This window comes from Homarus americanus, unplaced genomic scaffold, assembly GCF_018991925.1.
Source record: "Homarus americanus isolate GMGI-L3 unplaced genomic scaffold, GMGI_Hamer_2.0 scaffold56586, whole genome shotgun sequence".
Taxonomy (NCBI): domain Eukaryota; kingdom Metazoa; phylum Arthropoda; class Malacostraca; order Decapoda; family Nephropidae; genus Homarus; species Homarus americanus.
Window position 1 is genome coordinate 374255 of NW_024730562.1, and position 15746 is coordinate 390000.

The window sequence follows — 15746 nt, forward strand, 5'->3', positions numbered from 1 at the left end:
GGGATTTCATTACGGCCTTTAGGATGTTATCAGCTAAATCCTATATTATGTTGTGGTCTTATGACATCCTGACAATCCTAGAAAGGGTTTTGGTTATCCTATTATAGTGATGGTGAACACTTTTAAGGACCTAAACGGAATATAATGAACTGTATGTGAGGATTGTGACGAAGGTTACTTAACGCCTGTCAAGATATCAACTAATATTGTAAAGCGTCTCTCTTAGATATCCGTGAATCTTGTAAATATTAGGATAGCATCAGATGAAGTTAATAATCTATGGAAGATATCAGTGAATGTTGTTTGTTTCTTCAGTGGTGTGTGTGTGTGTGTGTGTGTGTGTGTGTGTGTGTGTGTGTGTGCGCGCGCGCGCGTGTGTGCGTGTGCGTGTGCGTGTGCGTGTGTGCGTGCGTGTGCGTGCGTGTGCGTGTGTGCGTGTGTGCGTGTGTGTTTTATGGTATATAAATTGAAGTCAACATGGCCGCCGTTTAAGTCAGGCCTCTAGATAGATACACACACACACACACACACACACACACACACACACATTAGCATTCAGCCGAGACTTGTAGTACAGCCTAAATTATCGTAGTAAATACTTATAAAATACATACTTAATAGTGTGGTAGTGCGCCTCCACTACGTGAACCGGAAATAACACCAACACATAGCCCGGAGCTAGAACGGGAGAGAAAGAGAGACAATAACGAGAGAGAGAGAGAGAGAGAGAGCAAAATTAGGTGCATGAATTCGCTGTCTAAATTTTGAAGCGAACAAAACACTTTATTTAAACTGAGAGGCAAACACTGGAGGGTTTGTGTGGGGGAGGAGGAGGGCAAGACTGAGGTGGGGGGGGAAGGAGAGGGCAAGCGTGAGGGGGGGAGTGGGTACTTTGGGTAGGCCGCTGGGTAAAGGAGAAATAGGAGGAAGGATAATATTCTCTCTCTTTCTCTTTGTCTCTTTTTTCATTTTCTTTCTCTCCTTTCACTTTTCCACAATCTCTTTCCGTCTCTTGTCTCTGAATGGGAGTTAGGAAAGACAAAGGGCAGGGAACTCGACTAGATCTCTGGTTTAGGGCAATGGGCAATAGTAGACGAGAATTCACTCTTAAGGGCAACTGGCAAGAATTAGACCACACTTCAGGTTTAGGGCAAGAGTGGACCAGGTTAAGGGCAAGAGTGGACCAGGTTGAGGGCAACAGTGGGCCAGGTTGAGGGCAAGAGTGGACCAGGTTGAGGGCAAGAGGGCAGGAATTAGACAAGGGCGGCTGCTGAGGTAATTTGAATAGATAACATTTTGTTGGGCCGCTGTTGTCACCCGGGTGTACACTGTACTGTTCTATGGCTGCCAACCTGACTTGACCTGACCTAATATGACATGACCTGACCTGACCTAAACTAACCTAGCCTAAACTAACCTAACTAGAACTGACCTAACCCGAATTGACCTAACCTAACCTGAACTGACCTAACCTAATCTAACTGAACTGAACTGAACTGAACTTACTGTAAGCTGAACTGACCTATCCTGACCTGACCTGACGTAACTTGATATGACGGCTCTTCGGCTGCTGTGACTGCCGAACTGACACCTGACTGACTGGTTGACTAGATGACTGGATCTCTTGACTAACTGGGTGAGTCGCTCATGGTCCTTGTAACAGACAGGGCGGGTTATATTGTCACTCACTCACTCACTCACTCACTCACTCACGATAAGAGAATGGAGTGAGTGAGAAGAGTGAACCTGGAGTGCTAGATAAATACCAATCACATGGATGAGGGACAGAGATCCACTCTCTTCTCTTCCCCAATCAAGTTGAGTCGTCGGTCGGTCGGTTGGTCGGTAGTCGGCGCGGGAGGAAGGAGTAGGAGAGGAGTTGAGGGATGGGGAGGAGTAGGAGGAGGAGTAGGTGAAGTAGTAGGAGAGAGAGGGGTGGAAGGGGGAGGGTCGTGATAAAGTATTCATATGTTAATTCCGGTTCGTGATCTGGAGAAGTAATGTTTGTCTAGTTCCAACATGTATTTGGGGAGTAAAAATGTTCAAAAACTTGTGTGACTCTTTATATAGCGTGAGCCTCGCCCCGTGTTGACTTCACCAACTCAAGTAGTGCTTATCCGATTACCTGTACAAACACGGGCCACGACTTTACACCACCACCCACCACCACACCACACTACCACCCCACCCACCATCCCACCCCACCCACTACCCCACCCCACCCACCATCCCACCCCATCCCCATCCACCACTCCAACCCACCCACCACCCGATCCCCCACCCCACCCCGTCAGTCCATCCGATGTTTTGTGTTACATTAGGATAGTTTTGTCAGGTGTGGTGTGTAATGTGTATTGTAGTGTGGTGTGGTGGTGTAGTGTGGTATTGTGGTGTAGTGTGGTCGTAGTGTGGTGATGTGTATTGTGGTGTGGTGGTGTAGTGTAGTGTGGCTCGTAGTGTGGTGTTGTGATGTAGTGTAGTGAGGTGGTGTAGTGTTGTATGGTGTTGTAGGGTGGTATGGTGGTAATGTAGTGTGGTTGTATGGTGTGGTGTGTTCTTTCTGTCTATCCACTCTTTTTCACAGACACACATACACACACACACACACCCACACCACAAAGGTACCAGTTACTCCACAGGAACTTTCTAGCCTTTGGGGTATTAATATATCCTTTGAGACTGACTGAAACTTTTTGGACCTCAGATGGGAAGATAAAACCAGAATGGACAATTTAGAACAATTTGAGCGTTTCCTTGACGTCGAAATTGGTTTTGTGGGATTGGTTTGGTGTGTGTAATTGGGACGAAGTTAGGTGTGCTGTGGTCCTCAGAGGTTCACACTATGGTAGGGATGAAGAGAGTTGAACTTCCATTACTGCTGCGTTGGGTTCACATTGGTTTAACCTGACGTAATGTGGTTTTTTATTTAGGGTAGGTGTAACCTAACCTAACTTAACCTAACCTAACCTAACCTAACTTAACCTGACCTAACCTAACCTGACCTGACCTGTTTTGGATTAATGTACCCCATCTTCACCAACTTAATTCTAACCTAAGGCTACCATAACTTAACCTAACTTAATCTAATCTAACCTGGTCTACCGTACCCTGTTTTAACCTAACACACCCTAACCTAACACACCCTAACCTACCATAACCTAACTTAACGCAATCCTACTGATTTTTACTACTACACACACACACACACACGCACACACACACACACACACACACACACACACACACACACACACACACACACACACACACACACACACGGGCCCACATCGGTATTCAGGTAGAGTATCACACCCCCCGGGTCTCCTCCATTCTCGCCCACAACACACTATATATTATCACCTTCCCTTCTCCCATCATTATCAATTTCTTCACTTTCATCATTATCACCAATCTCCTTCCTTTGCCTCTTTCCATGAGTTATTACCCTTTAAATCAATTCACAATACTATCAATTTATTACTACCACCATTACCACTACTATCAATTCTTATTACCACCACTATTACCACTACTATCACCATCACCATCTCAATTCATTACCAATTACTATCAATTTATTACCACCAATTATTACCACTACCATCACCATCACCACCACCATTACCACTACTATCAATTTATTACCACCAATTCATTACCACTAATACCTACCATCACCATCACTACACTAGATGAAACACCTCTGCTTATTTTATTCATTATATATATATATATATATATATATATATATATATATATATATATATATATATATATATATATATTTTAACTTTTATTCCCGACTTTATTTTTTATCCCCGGATAAATATTTTAAAACGTATAAAGACAATAATGTTTCTCAAATATCCTTTTATTGTATTTTTATTTAATTTCTTAATCCAGAATTTTTTTAATTATTACACAAAAATACTTAATTCTCTCTACGTAATAGTAACACCAAACATTTTATTTATTATTGTAGAAGAAAAATACTCGGGTCAAATTACTTTTTTTTATTTATTTTTTGTATTTCATTCCATATTTTTTAATTCGTAGAAATTATATATATATATATATATATATATATATATATATATATATATATATATATATATATATATATATATATATATATATATATATATATATATATATATATATATATATTGTGAAAGAAAACGATATTGAACCAAAAGACTGTTTTGGATTTACTTTAATTTATTTGTATTTTTATATTTTATTTTATTTCATTTCATTAACTTATTGAGGGGTAGGGAGGGATGGCTGGGTCTGCAACGCACTCATGAATTTACCTGTATTGTACTGAGGGACTCTAGCATACCTGTTACGTCACCCTAGTACCCGCCTCTGTTGACATCACACCTGTTACGTCACCCTAGTACCCGCCTCTGTTGACATCACACCTGTTACGTCACCCTAGTACCCGCCTCTGTTGACATCACACCTGTTACGTCACCCTAGTACCTCGCCTCTGTTGACATCACACCTGTTACGTCACCCTAGTACCCCGCCTCTGTTGACATCACACCTGTTACGTCACCTAGTAACCCGCCTCTGTTGACATCACACCTGTTACGTCACCCTAACTGCCTCTGTTGACATCACACCTGTTACGTCACCCTAGTACCTCTGTTGACATCACACCTGTTACGTCACCCTAGTACCCGCCTCTGTTGACATCACACCTGTTACGTCACCCTACTCGCCCCTTGCTGACATCCCACACCTGTTACGTCACCTAGTACCCGCCTCTGCTGACATCACACCTGTTACGTCACCCTAGTACCCGCCTCTCTGTTGACATCACACTGTTACGTCACCCTAGTACCTGCCTCTGTTGACATCACACCTGTTACGTCACCCTAGCACCCGCCTCTGTTGACATCACACCTGTTACGTCACCCTAGCACCCGTCTCTGTTGACATCACACCTGTTACGTCACCCCAGCACCCGCCTCTGTTGACATCACACCTGTTACGTCATCCTAGCACCGCCTCTGTTGACATCACACCTGTTACGTCACCCAGCACCCGCCTCTGTTGACATCACACTCCACAGTCACCCAGTACCTCTCTGTTGACATCACACCTGTTACGTCACCCCTAGCACCCGCCTCTGCTGACATCACACCTGTTACGTCACCCTAGCACCCGTCTCTTGACATCACACCTGTTACCCTAACACCCGCCTCTGTTGACATCACACCTGTTACGTCACCCTAGCACCCGTCTCTGCTGACATCACACCTGTTACGTCACCCTAGTACCGCCTCTCTGTTGACATCACCTGTTACGTCACCCAACACCCGCCTCTGTTGACATCACACCTGTTACGTCACCCTACACCCGCTCTCTGTTGACACACACCTGTTACGTCACCCCACCCGCCTCTGTTGACATCACACCTGTTACGTCACCCCACCCGCCTCTGCTGACATCACACCTGTTACGTCACCCTAGCACCCGCCTCTGTTGACATCACACCTGTTACGTCACCCTAACACCCGCCTCTGTTGACATCACACCTGTTACGTCACCCTACCACCTGCCCTGTTGACATCACACCTGTTACGTCACCCTAACACCCGCCTCTGTTGACATCACACCTGTTACGTCACCCCAACACCCGCCTCTGTTGACATCACACCTGTTACGTCACCCTAACACCCGTCTTGCTGACATCACACCCAGCATGTCACCCTAGAATTCCCAGCCTGACCTCACTGCTGTATTTGTCTCTGTCTAAAGAATATTGTAGCCGATTTTGTTATTGTTTCTCATTGTTTTGTTGTTGTTTTGGTGTCACCTGAAGATTAGGCACCTTAACTTATTCTCTGTGATGGATTTTAGCCCAAATGTTATTCTAAGTTAATTAAAGTATTAATGAAGGTGAAAGAATGATTAATTACGTTTTAAAGAAAATGTGTAAAGGCGAGAAAAAAAAGTAAATTCATGTATTTTTTTTTCTGATGAGGTTAAAAACATAAGTCTGAACTGTGTGTGTGTAGAAAAATGCCAAAACTCGTGGTAAAAAATACACTCGTACACACACACACACACACACACACACACACACACACACACACACACACACTAAAAAACAGATTCTTCATTTCAAACTTAGACAAGACAAAAACCGGCGGTAAATTTGCCGATGTGGCCCCACGACTCACTTAGTAATCAACGACCAATCAGGTTCTGCGAAATGTAACCGGTTATTATGAAGGCAAGCGTGGGTGGAACATAGACGCTAGTTTAGGTTAGGTTAGGTTAGGTTAGTTGGGTTGGGTTGGGTTGGGTTGGGTTGGGATAGGATACGTTAGGTTAGGTTAGGTTACCTGACCTTACCTACCTTTACCTTAAGTAGCTACGGGTGGTGGTTAATTTTAAGGTGAAATAAGTTAAGGTGCTTAATATTCAGGTAACATACATACATACATACATACATACATACATACATACATGATATAATAATAATGGTTACCCCTTGTGTATCGAGGATGGCCGTCCCAAGGGCCACTAAGGCGTGAATTTGTTTTAAGGTGTAGAAGCTGTTGACATACACAACAACCACACCCTGAATTAAGAAATTGCATGACCCGGTGTCAAGGAATAGTCCGAGAACGACCGGACAACTCGCCAACTGCACTGGCTAACCATTACGCCGGAACACGATCCACAGATCTGTTAACATCCAGGTCCCCAATTACTGCTGGGTAGACAGAGGCAAATGGCGTAATAGTAACTACTCGCCAGTAAATTCTGTTCTAGCAAAGACAGACAGACAGACAGACAGACACAGACAGACAGACACAGCAGACGGAAGACAGACAGACAGACAGAGAAGACAGACAGACAGACAGACAGAGAAGACAGACAGACAGACAGACAGACAGACAATATAAACGTTTAATAAAATCATGAATAAAACCTTCAAATAAAATAAATTATAAATATATATATATTTTTAAATTAAGGTTTGATAACGCTCTCGGTACCATAATGCTCACGTTACCTTTTAAATGGTAAGGATTGTCGCCTCATCTCTTGTCGCTTAGCATCCTCTTGCTTCCCAATGTCTGTTGAGGGGCAATGTTGATGTTGAGCTTTGTGTGTGTGTGTACCAAAACACCTGGATTATTAGTCACCTGTACATACATATTAAACTCCAGTGTACATATGTTACCTGTACACGATCAAAATAACGCACATGTAATGGTTACGTACACACAAGTACATACAAACGTGATAGATACTTGTTTAAACTTATGTACGTGCACCTAGTTACATGTGCACAGGTACTAAATACGAACATTAATACACAAAACACGTTCACATAAACGTACACACTGAGCAGTACACATACACGTAACACATACATACTCGTGTACATGTAAGAATGAGACACACACACACACACACACACACACACACACACACACACACACACACACACACACAACACACATACACACACACACACACACACACACACACACACACACACACACACACACACACACACACACGGGAGGGAAATGAGATAAATAGAGAAGTGAAAGAAAATAGCTGTATATAAGCGACGAAGGGGAGATAGAGAGGGAGGAGAGAGAGAGAGAGACAGAACGGCTTAGAATGCAGGAGGAAGTGAACAGCCGATAATAGAAGGGAGAGGAGGTGGGAGATAGGGACGAAAGGAAGCGAGAGAAATAAGAAGGATAGATAGTGGATGGAGAAGGTGAAAGATTGGAGGAAAAGGAGATGAGAAAGAGGGAGACGGAACAAGAAGCGAAGGAGAGAGAGAGAGAGAGAGAGAGAGAGGTGGTCGCAATTACCTGGAGTTTACCTGAGTATGGTTTCATGGGGTTCATGTTTCTCCTCCTCCTCCTCCTCCTCCTCCTCCCTCCTCCTCCTCCTCCTCCTCCTCCCTCCTTATTTTCCTCCTCCTCCTCCTCCTTTTGCTCTTCATTCGTTGTAGAAAATTTAAGGAAAGATATGGTTCAGACATACATACATACATACATACATACATACATACATACATACATACATACATGTAACAGAACACAAGAACTCCTGCTCTGGGTGGTCCTAATTAGATCCCTTAATTACCTGCATACATTGAGGGAATTACCTAATCACCCCTTCCCCTTGCTTAATGATTCGCCTGTATATGGATTGGTTGTTTAGTCTTAATACATATGGATTAGAGTGTTAATTTGCTTAGTACTTGGATTAGCTAATTATTCAACTAAGGTATTATGTTAGCTAATCGACTCGACTATAGGCTGCTAATCAACTTTATCCATATGGCTTAGCTAATCACCCACGTCCATGTGGCTTAGCTAATCACCCACGTCCATATGGCTTAGCTAATCACCTACGTCCATGTGCAGTTAATCAACCCCGTCCAAGTGGCTTAGCTAATCAACCCCGTCCAAGTGGCTGAACTAATCAACCCCGTCCAAGTGGCTTAGTTAATCAACCCCGTCCAAGTGGCTGAACTAATCAACCCCGTCCAAGTGGCTTAGTTAATCAACCCCGTCCAAGTGGCTGAACTAATCAACCCCGTCCAAGTGGCTTAGTTAATCAACCCCGTCCAAGTGGCTTAGTTAATCAATCCCGTCCAAGTGGCTTAGCTAATCAACCCCGTCCAAGTGGCTTAGCGAATCAATCCGGCGTTGGGATTATTACCGTAGTGCTGTTGGCCGGGAACTCCTTTGGTCCAAGGAGACATAAGTGGATTTATCGTTAATCCCAAGTAATCCTATTAATAGATGAGGTCCGTATGGCTACTTCCTTGTGTAGGGGAAGTTACCTCGTGGATGGTATGTACTTCCAGGCATTACGGTGTGGGGTGGAAGTACTTGTCGTGGACGGTACTTTCCTGGGAGTAAGGTGTGGGGAGATAGGTACTTGCCATGAGTGGTACTTCTCTGGGACTGAGGATGGGGAGAGAAGTACTTGTCGAAAGCGGTACTTTCTTGGAGTGAGGTTGGGGTGGGAAGTAATTGTCGTGAGTAGTACTTACCTGTGAGTAAGATGTTACTTGTCGTGAGCGGTACTTCATAAGGACAGTACTTTTCAGAGAAGGAAGTTATTGAAATTTGTATTTTGTTTACACACACACACACACACACACACACACACACACACACACACACACACACACACACACACACACACACACACACACACACAACAACAACAACACACAACAACACTGCTCGTAGGAATTTAATGAACACGGTTGACGAATTAAAACGAAATAAATATATATCACAATTACTCTTATTAATGGGTGTTGCCTCATTAACGCTTCCAGCCAACTTTAATTGCTGTTAAGGTCGGTAAAATAAAGGTAGCCGATTTTAGGTGACCGATTTAATGATTTTAGTCAGATTTCATTGGAGTTATTGTTTTTGTTGTTTGTTAATTGGGAAGTTGTTTTGTCTTTCTCTTATCCGTATGTTTTATTTTTTTTTTATGTTTCTCCTTTCCTTTCTTTTTCTCTCTTGCTTTTTACTCTTCCATCTTCCCAATCCACCTCTCGTGTCAAGTATCGCTAACCTCACCAATCCTCTTCTCCCTACCACCACGACAACACCTCATACCATTACCATCCATATCAACCCCACCACCACCACCCCCGTCAACCTCACCTACCACCATCACTACCAACCGTCAACCCACCACCATCACCACTACCAACCCCACATCATCACTATCACACCACCACATCGTCAACTCCTACCTACTACCACCACCACTACCTGTCAACCCCTACCTACCACCATCACCACCACTACCAACCGTCAACTCCTACTCATCACTACCACCACCACTACCCTGTCAACCCTACCTACCACCATCACTACCACCACTACCAACTCGCCAACTCCTACCTACTACCACCACCACTACCCCGTCAACCCCTACCTACCACCATCACTACCACCACTACCACCCGTCAACTCCTACCACCACCACCACCACTACCCCTGTCAACCCCTACCTACCACCATCACTACCACCACTACCACCCGTCAACTTCTACCTACCACCATCACCACTACCACCCGTCAACCCCTACCTACCACCATCACTACCACCACTACCACCCGTCAACTCCTACCCACCACCATCACCACTACCACCCGTCAACCCCTACCTACCACCATCACTACCACCACTACCACCGTCAACTCCTACACTACTACCACCACCACTCCCCGTCAACCCTACCTACCACCATCACTACTTACCACCAACACCGTCAACTCCCTACCTACCACCATCACCACTACCACCCGTCAACTCCACTCAACACCACCACTCACACCCGTCAACCTACCTATCACCACGACTATCCCCTACCCACCCTGTCTCTTCATTCTCCTCCTACAGTCTTCATACCCCCCCCCCAGCAACTCCTCCCTCCTCCCTCTCCACTAAGGGTTGAAAATCTTGACCAGGTAAGGTAATTGTCGTGAAAAATACACCTGTGTGACCTCCTCTCCACGCCTCCCCTCCTCACCTTCTTTACCTCCCCACACACACCCCACCCCCCCACACCCCCCCACCCCCCCCACACACCCCCCACACACCCCACCCCCCACACACACCTCTCTTCCTCCTCCACCTATCTATCATAAAATTAGTTGAAAAAGTGAATAACAAGATAATAATAATGAAAGAAACACGAAGATGCAATAAGAAAAAATAAGAAAACAAAAGAAAGGAAGAAATTAATAGATAAATGAATAAATTAGTTGATTAATAGATAAATAAACAAGTAAATAAATACGTACATGTAATTAAAGATGGCGGACGACAATTAATTAAATCATAATTTTTGTTGTTTTTCACTTTAATTATTCACGTTTAATTACCATAATCTTTTGCATGCCTTAGTTGTGTTACATGGTGCGGGTGGTCTGAGGGTGAGTTGTTGGAGTAGGCTAACGGTGACGGAGGGTGGGATGTGATGGTCTAGGTGACAGGGTGGGTTGGGGGGCAGTGACGGAGGGTGGGCTGTGGGTGGGATGTGGGTGGGCGAGGTGACGAGGTGAAAGGCTTAAAGAATTGCTTGGATTAGATATGAAATTGAACACGGTGGGTGCAAGAGTGGGCGAGTTGGATCTGTAGGTGAGTTTAATGATGGGTTGGGTGAAATCTGAGGGTGGGCGTGGGTGAGATGGGTGTAATAATGGAATATATGGGTAGGTGGGTAGGTATGTGGTCGGGATAGATGTAAATAAATGGGGGTGGGCGGTGATGGATGTATGAAAGTGGTGGGTGTATGAAGGTGGGCGTTGGTGGGTGTATGAAGGTGGGAAGAAAAATTGTATGAGGGTGGGTGGAAATGGATTAAGAATGGGCTGGGCTGGGGTGGGGGGGTCTGTATGATGGGCAGGCAGAAGTGGGTGGGTTTGAAGGCGAGTGTAGGGGCGGGTTAAGGGTGGGCGGTGTGTACTTAGTATTATTACTGGGAGCTAGACTAATTAGAGGGGAATAGAGGAGGAGGGGGTGGGGGAAGAGGGGGAGGGGGAGGAGGTCTTTTGGCCCGTCTCCTGCCCCATCCTACTTGCTTGTTGACTCGTAGATTTTTAATGTCTCCTCTGTCTCTCTCTTATCTTTCTTTCTTTCTTTCTTTCTTTCTTTCTTTCTTTCTTTCACTTTCTCTGTGTTCCCCATTACCTGTGTCACCTGCCGTAATGAGAACACGTTTGAAGAAAGTCGATTCTTGATTGAGGAGATTTGATTTTTCATAAACATTAGTAACTGACTCACTAACTCACAGACTCACTAACTCAAGACTCACTACTCCCAGACTCACTCCTCACAGATTCACTCCTCCTGACTCACAGATTCACTCACTCACTAACTCAAGATTCACTCACTCACTAACTCACAGATTCACTCCTACTAACACAGATTCACTCACTCACTCACTAACTCAATACTAACTCACAGATCTCAGTCTCACTAACTCACAGATTCACTCAGTCACTCACTAACTCACAGATTCACTGAGTAACTCACAGATTCACTGACTCACTAACTCACAGATTCACTCAGTCAATCACTAACTCACAGATTCACTCACTCACTAACTCACAGATTCACTCACTCACTAACTCACATATTCACTCACTCACCAACTCACAGATTCACTCACTCACTAACTCACAGATTCACTCACTCACCAACTCACAGATTCACTCACTCAGTAACTCACAGATTCACTTACTCACCATAATATAGAAATTTACTTACCACGTGTTTAGTCATCAACATTATACCAAAGGGAGAAGCTTCCACACTCCTCTCTGTATAGCCGCTGCCGGGCATAGAGAGCCTGCAGTAACCCCACTAGATGCATCATCACCCTTGTTTGTTTGGTTGTGTTTTATGCCATAAATATGAGAGAGAGAGAGAGAGAGAGCTAGCATTGTTATGATAAATATTTCAACAGCTAAGTGATATATGCTAAGCTACAAGTTAACTTTGTGGCGGGTATTAGGACGGTATTTTGAAAGCTATAACGAAGTTTTTGGGGTGAAGTAGAAAGTTGTTTTGTTTACGAAAGACAGATAGATAAATCACTTGGTTACACACACACACACACACACACACACACACACACACACACACACACTGACACTCTACTCTAGCAGTCTTTTGTTTCAGGAGAACATTAAACAGGTGTTTCCAATTACAGATATGCAAAGGCGTTATTAACCCTATTGCTTCTTTAGTATTTTTATTTACCTTTTTCAATTAAGAAGAAACTAAAAGAGAACGTTGAATCTCTCTCTCTCTCTCTCTCTCTCTCGTAGTATTTTTATTCATATATTTATTTACTTTTCATATTTTTTTCAAGACGTCATTTAGGTGATCGTTCAACCCCCAATAATTAATTAATATTTATCTTGGAGGAGTGACGTCTGGTGGTGAAGGTCAGGTTAGGTTAGATGGTGTCAATAAGAGAGAGAGAGAGAGAGAGAGTGAAGTACATCACGGAGAAGAAATATTGGCGAGTGAAAGAGAAATGGAAAAAATCAGAGAAGGAAGAACAGAGTAGAGGAGAGAGAGGAAAGAGAGAGAGAGGAGAGAGAGATATATATATATATATATATATATATATATATATATATATATATATATATATATATATATATATATATATATATATATATATATATATATATATATATATATATATATAAATGAAGGAAGAAGGAAGAGTGAAAGAAAGAGTGATAAGAGTGAGAGAAACAAGTAAAGAAAGAGTTAGAGATGTGACATGAGATAGAAGAAAAGAGCGAAATGTGCTAGAGAAAGGAGATAACAAGGGAGAGTATGGGGGGGAGAGAGGAGAGGAGAGATCTTGGGAGCGGAATTGAGGATTTAAGGGCCCGGGGATGAGGTGTGAGGCGATGGTGAGAGAAAAAGTAGAGATAGAAGGGAATCTAATGGAAGAGAAAGAGAAAGAGAGAGAGAGAGAGAATATAAGAACATAAGAGGAGGAAACTGCAGCGAGCCTATTGGTCCATACTGGGCAGTCCCGTTTACACCCAACCCCTATCGCTCATATATCCACCCAACCTATGTTTGAAGCTATCCAGCGTGTTCGAGTTAATGATGAGGTTTGGTAACTTGTTCCACTCGTCCACTACTTTATTTCCAAACCAGTGTTTACCTATCTCGCGCCTAAATCTGAATTTGTTTAATTTAAAACCATTGTTACGAGTTCGCTCCTGGTTGGATAGTTTGAGTACCTTTGTAATGTCACCTTTGTTTAGCCCTGACTTCCATTTATACACCTCGAATCATATCGCCCCTCGCTCTACGTCTCTCGAGGGAGTGAAGATTAAGATGCTTTAACCTGTCTCTGTACTCAAGGTTCCTAATGCCCGGGATTAGTCTTGTCATTCTCCTCTGAATTCTTTCCAAGGATTCTATATCCATTCTGTAATACGGTGACCAGAACTGAACAGTGTAATCCAAGTGAGGTCTCACAAGTGCAAGATATAGTTGTAGGATGACCTCGCTAGTCTTGTAACTAACACTCCTTTGTATGAACCCAAGTACTTTATTATCCTTGTTTCGAGCAAATACACATTTTTTACTTGGCTTAAGATACCTACTTAACATTACTCCTAAATCTTTCTCACAGTCGGATTTCTCAATAACATCGTTGTTCGTCTGGTATCTGGTTTCTCTGTTTACATCTCCTAGACTAAGTACTTTACATTTGTCCAGAGAGAGAGGAGAGGAGTCTAATAGAAGAGGGGACAGAGAGAGAGAGAGAGAGAGAGAGAGAGAGAGAGAGTAGTGAAGTTAGAGGTGAGGGAGGGGGTGAAGTTAGAGGTGAGGGAGGATAAACGAAAAGCAGGGAGAGTGAAGTGAGAGTTGAGAAGAATATGCAGATGAGCCCCCCCTCCCCCTCCCATGGGTAGTGTGGCCCTGATACATCGGTGAGGTTATTACGAGGTAAGAGAGGGGGTGGGTGAGAGAGGGACGGATGGGTGAGAGGGGGGAGAGGGGAAAGGGAATGTGCCAAGTCCGCTTATTGGTGCCCACCTGACTGATGGCGGCCTGCAGGGAGAGAGAGAGAGAGAGAGAGAGAGAGAGAGAGAGAGAGAGAGAGAGAGCCGTCTTATATCACTTGACTTTAAAATAACTTTACGGTACAAGATATTTAGTATTATTACAACAACCAGCACTCTGGATCATGGCAGCACTATAGGGAGTTATGGCTTCCAGACACGAAAATCGGGCTCTTGACTCACCCGAGGTCACCTGGAGGTCAAGGGTCGTAATTTACCTCCTTGGCTACGAAAGGTCACCTGAAAAATCTCTGAAATACAAGAGTATTATTATTATTATTTGATTTTTTTTAAATATATTTCAAGGTCATGTGGTGGTGGTCGCGGAGAAATGGTATGGTAGTAGTAGTAGTAGGTAGTAGTGGCAAGGAATTGTAGTAGTAGTAGTAGTAGTAGTAGTAGAGGTCCATCACCCGGGGCCCCACAAGCAGTAAAAGTCGACCGTAACACAGTAAAAACAAAACAGGTAAACACAGACCAGGTAAATTCCTACATCCGACCCCCGTAGTGTCCGGGAAAAGCTGTCAGCTCCCGCCTCCAGGGACGAGAGGGAGCGACGTGGTGGAAGAATTCTCAAAGGTTCCTAAGTTGAAATATTTTTCCCCTGTAGAAAATTTGAGGATGTTTAGAAGGTACATAGAAACGGGTGATGTACCAGAGAGAGAGAGAGAGAGAGAGAGAGAGAGAGAGAGAGAGAGAGAGAGAGAGAGAGAGAGAGAGAGAGAGAGAGAGAGTCTGTTTGTGACTATGTAAACCCAAACATTTATAGTGTGTCTATGAACCTAGAAAATCAATGTAATGTTAACTTTGTATACCAGAACTGACCCTTAAACTGGTATAAAAGCTCGGGTGTGTTGGGGAGATAACTTATCAACCCCAACACACCTGAGTTTTTGTACATATTTAAGTTCAGGTTGTTGAGAGTTGGCATGACACGGTAGTTATGGTCCACACACACACACACACACACACACACTCATTTATGAGAGAGAGAGAGAGAGAGAGAGAGAGAGAGAGAGAGAGAGAGAGAGAGAGGAGAGAGAGGAGAGAGAGAGAGAGAGAGAGATAACCCCTACCCTACCCCCACCTCAACCTCCCCACCCCAACCCT

The 15746-nt window shown here is 43.8% G+C and overlaps 1 protein-coding gene across 1 annotated transcript in view; it reads left to right on the forward strand.

Moving 5' to 3' along the window:
- The window catches only part of LOC121867020 (tyrosine-protein phosphatase Lar-like), a gene marked incomplete at its 3' end in the record, with an annotated part of 225917 nt that overhangs the window by 88590 nt on the left and 121581 nt on the right, over window positions 1-15746 (forward strand).